A 9593-nucleotide genomic window follows, 5' to 3' on the forward strand; every position below is an offset into this window, starting at 1 on the left:
AGGGCATCTTGGCAGATCCTTTCCTCTCTCTCCCCTCCCTCCAATCACTAATCACAAAACCCTTTATTAGCTCCTGGACATATAACTCTTCAAGAAGAGGCTTGAAGAAGACAAATACGATTTGTTTAGACAAATCCTGTCAAAGATTCCCTGCGTGCATGCAGCTTAGAAAGATAAGCACGTTTCCAGCACTGCATGAGTGTGAACAACTTCGACAACAGGTGAACCACACTCTAAGGTTACAGGCAGACGCCGAACAGTACAGCCCGCTGACTTTTCAGGTGAGCAAAGAGCACTAAACGATGTCGTGGGTTCTTGCCAGAAATGGCAAAAATTACTATCACTATGTTATATTGCGTTTTGGAGAACAACACCTGGAAATAATTCAGTTGAGCTCCNGCTTCTGGGAAGAACTAGATACACTAGAGTAAACTGAGTCTTAGACCGTAAATAGGAGGTAGGAAAGTCTTTAGTGAGGGGCATAGAAGAGACACAAATAGTAAAATGTGAACTATGGTCCAGAATTCTAAATAATGTTTTTGGGTGTGTGGAAACATATATATGAGAGTACTTCAAAAAGTTCATGAAAGGAATCATATTGTGTTTTAATTCTATTTTTTTCAAGTACCCTTGCATTATCACGAGGAGATACAGGGATGGGGAAGCAGTGAAAGAAGCTAGAGATGATGCAGGGAACCTTTTCCTATCTTATCACTCCCATCACTTTCTAACCCAGAAGCCAGGGAGAGATTCTCAATATCATCTCGAGTCCTCAGGGAGAAGACGCAATGTTGGTGTTACTTGGAATACAAACATTTTCTGCGAGTGTCACGCAGGAGAAAGGTTGATGATGGTCATAGCCTTCCACAGTTGGCCAGACTCCATCTCTCCCCTCATTCCCTTGGAAAATGCCACTGTACTTTCACAGCAGCCTGGCTTGAGGTGGTCGACAGAGAAATACAGAAATATTTCTGCTCACCCTCTGTTGAATGAAGGGTCAGCCTCCTTTTCAGATTTATCAGGCACGATATCTGGGAAATTTCCATTGAACTGCAAATGTCCCATGGGTCTTTTACAATTTTTTTCCCTCTCTCTCTCATGGTCTTGTCTTCTCACCATCTGGGTAACCTTTCTCCAGAAAGCACTGCCATTAGCTAGCCTCCTGATGTCTGGATCACCCTCCTGATGTCTGGATCAGTCCTCATGTGGGGTATTTCCATTGGAAACTAAGGTTATGCATAAAGGATCCTATCCTTCAATGGAGGGATTGATTAGAAACTAGTAACTTCTTCAGCCTTCTCCTTTCCTGCACTCAGGCTAATGCCAGCAGCCAGGGAGGATGGGGTCTAGAAGAAAACTGACACTCTGCACATGAAACCCATCAGCAAAAAAGTGAAGACATGGCTTCAGATGAAACATTTTTCAATCCCTAGCAGAGATGAAAGAAACTATAGGTAAGTGCACTAAGTCTTTTCAAAGACAGGAGATGAATGGTGTAACTCCACATACCCACCCCTTGCCTTTTAGCCTCATGTTGTCCTTGCAGTGACATATCTTGTACCATTGTGAGATAATTGGCTTTCACTTGAATTGTGCCTGCAGAAGCCTAAGACAGTGACCACACTGCAGAAGACATTCTTTCTACAGGGAGGCCAGGGTAGACCCTGATGGCTGACTTGCTCATAGCCACAAGTAGGAGCATCACAACAACAATGTCCTTGGGATCAGAAAGCCCCTTTGTTTATGAAACAGAAGAACAGCATCTGAGGAAATGTACCAGGCAGGAAAGCCCAAGAGAAGCAGCAGATTATCCAGCTTCTCCCTGTTTTCCCAAGTGCTTTGCCCATCCTCCAGAACTCTAAGGATGCCAGGCTATCATCAGCCTCACAGTACAGGGTCTGGGAAGGACTCCAGGATGGAGCAGGACATTAAGTCATAAAAAAGGAAAGAGAATTCTTGCAGGATGAGCCTCCACACTCATGGAGATGTCAAGGTCACTCAGGGATAGGTAGGAGGAATTTCTTCCATATTTAGGGTTGGGACTAATCTCCTTGTCACTTAAGATATAGTTAAGTTCAGTTCAATGGAGTCTGAAGACATTTTATATAAAAACTTTTCTTCTTTTGGAAAGTAGAAATTAAAGTCCACAAAGGTCAGTTTATATAATATAAACTTAGTAGAAAATCTTAAAAAGTTCTTGTTAAATTAGTGTTATCAAAATGAGTTGGGAATTATTAAATTCAATACCCGTTAATTATGAACACAGAATCTACCATAATGTCATATTTATAGTTGGGACTAATCTCCTTGTCACTTAAGATATAGTTAAGTTCAGTTCAATGGAGTGTCTTCACAGAGAGCAACAGAGTGTCAGAAAGAGTCCTCTTTGAGGTGACCAGTCCTATCTCGTTACTCTCCACCCCTCACGTTCTGTGCTTTAGCCTAAATGTACTACGTTCACACGCTGTTCTTTTCCACTGAAGATCCTTCCTTGTCTCCTATCAAATCCATACTTCTTTCCTAGTATTTACTTTAGGCATCGCCTTTCCCCAGAATACTTCCCGTCTCCCTAAGTCTCAGTTTGGTTCCCTTTCTGTGTTCCCCCTCAGTACCCTACACTTGGCTGCAGCATTCCACCTGCCATACACCTTAATTTTTCTGTCATTGTCATTAGGCAGTGAGCTACATGAGGGTAGTGACAATGTCTCCTTTACCTCTGAATCACCAACTACAGCATCTGGTACATAACAAATATGTGAAATTAAAAATTCGACAAAGAATAAAAAATTCAAAAAAATATGGGGGAAAAGTTGAATGAGTTTACTGACAAAGCAATTTCTATAGAAGCTGGAGGAAGGGAGTCTCTGAATAAATCCATAGGGAGAAAGACCACAGAACTGCTTTCTGCTAGACAAAAGGTACAACATTTCCTGCTCACACCCGTGGGACCCACAGATGAAAAAGTGTAAGTAAAGAACCTAAAGTTTTCTAAGAACAAAGACTGTTGGGATGTGCTAGAGAACAATAGGGCTGGCAGAGCCCAGGCTCTTAAGATCAATTTTTATGCTTTGTGTGGCTAAAGAGACCAGTATTCTCTTGATGACTGAGATATTTTTTAAAATAAGCTTTCAGAATATCATTGGTTTGATTTTCTAACTGGTGGTGGTCCTCAGAACTAGAAGGACTTAAAGAATAAGAACTTCATTTGTGGTTCATTAATAACCGTAGCCAGGAATTCATAATTCTGTCTCTGACAAGTCATCCAATAGAGCCCAAGTTTGTGAAAGCGTCTTGGGTTGGTAGTTTAGTAGTGTGTATATCATGAATTTAAAAAAAGAAAAAACATAAGGAACTCATCTTAATGTTCCCCAGAATACTTAACTTGAAGTTGACGTTAAATAAGTAGGTATGGATAACTGTCTGACTGATCGTTTGAATGAATCTATGTAGTTTATTCCCATTCTCACTTTTTCACATTGCACAACTTGCTTTAGGAATGCAAGTGTTTTGTGACAGTCTGAATTTAGTTAGATCCTTGGGTTGCTGGGAAAATTTTCCATGATCAATCAGATGATGATCTCAGGTCTTCAAATGTTAACAGGATCCGTGACTGGAGAAAGTGGGGATATGTGTGCCATACCGTGATAAAATATGTTTCAGGATTGTTAAGAAGAGGACCTTCTCTCACCAGGATCATGTTCATATTGTTGCACAGGTAGAAAAGATAATGGCTCCTGGTGGGAACCAGAGTGGTGATGTGACAGAATTCGTCCTGGCAGGCTTTGCAAATCTCAACAGCAGAAGAGTGGAACTGTTTTCTGTATTGCTTCTTGTTTATCTGCTGACTCTGACAGGCAATGTGTTGATTGTAGGGGTGGTCAGAGCTGATACTCGTCTACAGAACCCCATGTACTTCTTTCTGGGTAACCTGTCCTGCCTGGAGATTCTGCTCACTTCTGTCATCATTCCTAAGATGCTGAGCAATTTTCTCCCAGGGAAGTACACTATTTCTTTTGCTGCATGTGTCACCCAATTCTATTTTTACTTCTTCCTTGGGGCCTCTGAATTCCTACTGTTGGCTGTCTTGTCTGTGGATCCTGGCCATCTGTCATCCTCTGCACTACCCATTGCTCATGAGTGAGGCTGTGTGCTTTCGTGTGGCCTTGGCCTGCTGGATGGGGGGACTCCTGCCTGTCCTTGGCCCCACAGTGGCTGTGACCTTGCTTCCTTTCTGTAAGCAGGGTGCTGTGGTGCAGCACTTCTTCTGTGACAGTGGCCCACTGCTGCACCTGGCATGCACCAACACCAAGAAGCTAGAGGAGACTGACTTTGTCCTGGCCTCTCTTGTCATTGTATCTTCACTGATGATTACCGTTGTGTCCTATGGCCACATAGTCTTGGCTGTTGTGTGCATCCCCTCCGCTTCAGGCCATCAGAAGGCCTTCTCTACCTGTACCTCTCACTTGATGGTGGTGACCCTCTCCTATGGAAGTGCCATTTTTCTGTATGTGCAGCCATCACAGAGTGGCTCTGTGGATGCCAACTGGGAAGTGACGGTGATAACATTTGTGGCACCACTATTGAATCCATTCATCTATGCCCAGCGCAACGAGCAAGTCAAGGAAGCTCTGAAGGACATGTTTAGGAAAGTGGTAGCAGACTTTTTAGGGAATTTTTTACTTGCTAAGAGTTTCAATAAGAAAACAGTAAGGTGAAAGTGAAGAGACACAGTACCTAGTCTTAAGTCCAGTGTTCTCCATTGTCACCCTCCTTCCCATCATCTTCATGACATCACCAAAGGACTGAATTCTGGAACCACCGATGAACTTCAAAGTCATCAAGTCTATCCTTCCTCTCTTTCAGGTAAAATTCCTTGATTCTATATCATACATAGTAGTAACCCATATTATTATAGATATATTATGATCAATATCGTCATCACTTCATAAGACCTTCCAATCTGTGAGATCTTAACCTAAAGGCCTATGGTCACCTAAGAAATCTAAGGATGGGTTTCAGTGTTTAAACATATTCATCTGTCTGGGAAGAGGATCCATAGCTTTAATTCAACATTTAGAGAGACTGTGTGTGGCCTGTTCCCAAAAGTTAAAAACTGATTAAGAGTCTCAATAGAGCCTTCCAGTTGTTTATACAAATCAGGAATTTTAAGAAAAATTTTCTTAAAATCATAAAAAAATCATCTGGATATTTTTGTATACACCTTCTTGGAAAAAGTACATTTACTACTAGATGGGAAAGAGGCAAAGCAAATTTAATAAAGGGGCTTAATCACTTCTCTATGGCAATCCCAGGTGCCCTTAGAAAAGCAGCTTAATGAGGGATTTCGTGAATAATAGCATTTAATGTATGTTTCTAATTTGTACTTTGTTGCGAAGATAAGTTAAAGATATCTCTATTCATTTTGTCACTGGATTATGTTCCTTTCATTTGTTCATCTTTTTACATTCTTTGCATCTGTTGTCTTAAAACTTTGTTTTTAGCAAAATTGGGATTGGGATGAGAAGCTTTAATGTTAAGGATGCCAACTATTGCTGTTCCTACCAAGAACAAGACTTAGTGGTAAATTTTATCTACTTCACTGGTGATTTGAAAAGGGAATGGGGATTTCTATTTGTGGTGCCCTGGGAAATCTTGGGACAGATATTTATTTATTTGTTTGTTTATTCATTTATTATTCATTCATTCATTCACTCAACCAAGGTCTATTAAGTACCTTTATTGGATACTATGATATTCTAAGATATGTTAAGATGAACAAGAAATAGTCCCTAACCACAAGCAGCTTGGACGTTAGAGGGGAAGACTGATAGACAAATAATAATCCAAGGGAGTGGATGAACTGGTGGTTCTCATCCCCAAGAATCAGCAACATTACTTGTCAGAAGTGAGAGCAGTAAAACGCACTCCAAACTCAGGACTGGTAGCTGCGGGAGCTGGCGCAGCTCCATTCAGGTGGAGCCCGGAAGGTCAAGTCCCAACTCTTGCCACTGGTCATCATCAGGGCCCTGTCCTCAAATTCTCTCTGTGAACACTCTTCCCAATGCGTTCTTGTCCAAACCAGTGTTAGCCATCGTCCTGGGTTTTTTGATTCCTAAAATTCCTTCATTTATCCTGGTAGTTGTAGCACGCTGTTTGAACAGTTTTGATTCCCCTTTTAAGCCCAGTGCTTTTCTCCAGACCCCCGAAACATCGACGTGAAGTTTCGGAGGACGTGAGCCACAGCTTTCCTCCGGCAGAGCTTCGAGTCGGTCTGTGGACCAGCAGGGTCTGAGCACTAAAGTGTTAGGACCAGAACCAGCTCAGGTGAGCTGGGGTTAGAGGAGCCAGGAAAACAAGGATCACCAATTTCACCTACAGGTAAATGTTACCTGTGGATCTGGGAAGGGAAAAAGCCGAACCCACGCTTCCGAAGAGGCTGAATTGTAGCTAGACTAAAGCATCTCACGTACCTGCGTGCTTTTGCCATTTTCCTTCAGCTTTATTTGGTTAACTATGTATAATAGGTCTGGATTTAAGGCACCTTTCGAGGGCGTGCAGGAGGTGCCTTCGGGGAAAGTTGCTCTCTTACAATAACCTCTTCCCTAGGAGAAACCCACTTCTCTACCACCCAAAAAGTGCTGGGTAGGCTGGGAAGGGAGGGGATTGTCCTTACTCTGCTGTCCCTTTGCTTGGGGAACGAAGTTCTTGGGTTCTAGCTTTAGCTTCCCCAGGGCGGAGCAGTGTCTGCCTTGATCATACCGCCTACCCTGAGCTGAGCACGCACCTGGCACATGGGAGAAACCCGATAAAGAGCTGTTGAATGGATGACTGAGCTCCTGGACTAGGCGCCAGACTCCTGGCAGGCTGAGACCAAAGGAGAGCAGGAGAGAATAGACGCACCCCGTCCCCAACCCTTCTGTGCCACGTCATTTTCTATTTGCTCTGGACTTCAGGTTGGGCGCTCAGAAGAGCCCTGAGGCCCAGAGAGGAGCTGCCGCCTGGTCTCGGTGTTGTTAGGAAGACGAGCGTCCAGGACCAAGGAAAGGGCTAGTCGCCTTCTAGACAGCTTCTGCCTCAGCAAACCTAGAGAAATCTATGATCCAGCCTGACCCTGCTGAAAGGCGGGGGAGGCCGGGATGCCTTCACGCCCACACTATCTCGATCCACAAACTCTGAAGGTCCTAGGGGTACATCCAGTGCTTGGAGAAAGCCGCCTCCGTAAACAAACAAAAAACAGCTCTAATCTCTAAGAGAGCCGGAGCAGTTACTTTTGTAAGAATCCAAGCAGGTTGGGGAAGGATGCTGCTGATGTCATGTTTTGCTTTTTGATGTCATCCTTCCCTTCTGTAGGACACTGCACTGCTGGCCCTGGGGTTATTCGAGCTCCGTGGCTCGTCAGGCCTGAGGCCGAGGAGCATGGACCATGGGTTCTACCCTTCCAGGGGCTTGCATTCCAGCTTGGGCTTGGATAAGAAAGTGCTTCTCATGCATAAAGAGGCCCTTCCTTCAAAACAAATTCTTTTAAATTTTAGTCACTTATTAATATATTAAACTTTGTTTAGAAATAAATGCAATTTAACTGCGATTATATAAACATTATTGACTTAAGTTCTAGACCTTATGGTGGCTCCATAGCTTAGGGATTAGAGCACTGGTCTTGTAAACCAGCGTCGCGAGTTCAAGTCTCGCTGGGGCCTTGCGAGAGGCATCTCTTTCGGATTACGCAGGGGGAAACACGAAACGCTACTCTTGTTCATCTTTGAAACAGACCTTTTGAAAAAGAGCACGTTCTGATCTTTCAGTGAAAGTCAGATCCTGAAGATGTGGGACGAAAGAACACAGCGTCGGGACTCCTATGATCGATCCCGGAAAAATAGGTGTTTGCTCCCTCCAGTACGTGAGGCACAAACTACTCGCGTCTGGGAGAAAACTCCCGGAGCTGGTGGAGTCCTGCCTGTGCGTTTGCGGAAGAGTCAATTAGCTTTGGCCGAGTGCTAACCAGGCCAGCGGAGCCCTGCTCACCTCCCGCTTGCAGCCTGCCTGGCGCGTCTGTGTCTCCCGCGCTCCTGGAGCGAGAACTGGTTCTCGGATTCCTCCCGGGCAGCCTCGTCCAGTTGCTACGCAGGTACATCCCGATGCGGGTGGCTTCTGCTCCGCTTCTGTCCTCGCTTCCTGGGGCTCCGACCTCAAGTTCTACTGCCTCGATGCTGCTCCCAGGGTTCGGGTCACTACAGACCCGGCTCTCTGAGACCTCTTGAACTCTCATCGAGCCCGAATCTCGAATACTGGGAAGCCAGGTTTCTCACTAGCTGTTACCAAATGATCGAACATCTACCCTAGGGGACCTCAGGGCGGCCTTCGACAGCTCAGCTGGTAGAGCGGAGGACTGTAGGCGTTGCTGCTGCTGTCACCCTTAGGTCGCTGGTTCGATTCCGGCTCGAAGGAGGTGCGTGGGCGTTTTGCTTCAGTCTTCTACTAAATTCCAGGAGCATCTTATATCCTTCTAACCCGATGACTGTGAAACATTTACTTTTATCCCATTTTTCAGTCAACGAGAAAACAGCTTCCTGCTGACCGTCAGCCTTAATTGGGTGTGTTCTCTTTGTGATCCCACAGTAGATGGGATTTGGTTTACTCAAGAGATGTGAATTGGGCCGGCAGGTGGCGCACTGCTACAGTGCGCCGCTTGGGAAGCGCGGCCGTGCTCCCACCAAGGGTTCGGATCCCACATACAGACCGGTTCCGCTCACTGGCTGAACGAGGCGCGGGAGCAACACCGAGAGCTGCGATCCCGTTGCCGGTCCCGGTCCGGTACGGGGGCAACACTGAGGGTTGCGATCTGTTGCCGGCCACGGAAAAAGACAAAAAAAAAAAAAAAAGAGATGTGAATTAATGATGTTCATTTTAGATTTAAATCTTTTATCTCCTAATCTTTCAGACTGGCTAGTATTGACTGAACATTGGGCGACAACACTCAACCTTACCAAGTTCTACTGCCTCGATGCTGCTCCCAGGGTTCGGGTCACTACAGACCCGGCTCTCTGAGACCTCTTGAACTCTCATCGAGCCCGAATCTCGAATACTGGGAAGCCAGGTTTCTCACTAGCCGTTACCAAATGATCGAACATCTACCCTAGGGGACCTCAGGGCGGCCTTCGACAGCTCAACTGGTAGAGCGGAGGACTGTAGGCGTTGCTGCTGCTGTCACCCTTAGGTCGCTGGTTCGATTCCGGCTCGAAGGAGGTGCGTGGGCGTTTTGCTTCAGTCTTCTACTAAATTCCAGGAGCATCTTATATCCTTCTAACCCGATGACTGTGAAACATTTACTTTTATCCCATTTTTCAGTCAACGAGAAAACAGCTTCCTGCTGACCGTCAGCCTTAATTGGGTGTGTTCTCTTTGTGATCCCACAGTAGATGGGATTTGGTTTACTCAAGAGATGTGAATTGGGCCGGCAGGTGGCGCACTGCTACAGTGCGCCGCTTGGGAAGCGCGGCCGTGCTCCCACCAAGGGTTCGGATCCCACATACAGACCGGTTCCGCTCACTGGCTGAACGAGGCGCGGGAGCAACACCGAGAGCTGCGATCCCGTT

General features: G+C 45.4%; 3 non-coding genes across 3 annotated transcripts; all 3 read left to right on the plus strand.

Moving 5' to 3' along the window:
- The first annotated feature begins 7625 nt into the window (after positions 1 to 7625).
- TRNAT-UGU lies at positions 7626 to 7697 on the plus strand. The gene has a single exon. It is a non-coding gene; the product is annotated as a tRNA-Thr (tRNA).
- A 658-nt stretch (positions 7698 to 8355) lies between these two features.
- On the plus strand, positions 8356 to 8445 carry TRNAY-GUA. The gene is given in 2 exon segments: positions 8356 to 8392; positions 8410 to 8445. It is a non-coding gene; the product is annotated as a tRNA-Tyr (tRNA).
- Positions 8446 to 9152: 707 nt separating this feature from the next.
- TRNAY-GUA lies at positions 9153 to 9242 on the plus strand. The gene is given in 2 exon segments: positions 9153 to 9189; positions 9207 to 9242. It is a non-coding gene; the product is annotated as a tRNA-Tyr (tRNA).
- Positions 9243 to 9593: the final 351 nt, after the last annotated feature.

The sequence above is a fragment of the Galeopterus variegatus genome, unplaced genomic scaffold (assembly GCF_000696425.1).
Source record: "Galeopterus variegatus unplaced genomic scaffold, G_variegatus-3.0.2 Scaffold12149, whole genome shotgun sequence".
NCBI classification, from domain to species: Eukaryota; Metazoa; Chordata; class Mammalia; order Dermoptera; family Cynocephalidae; genus Galeopterus; species Galeopterus variegatus.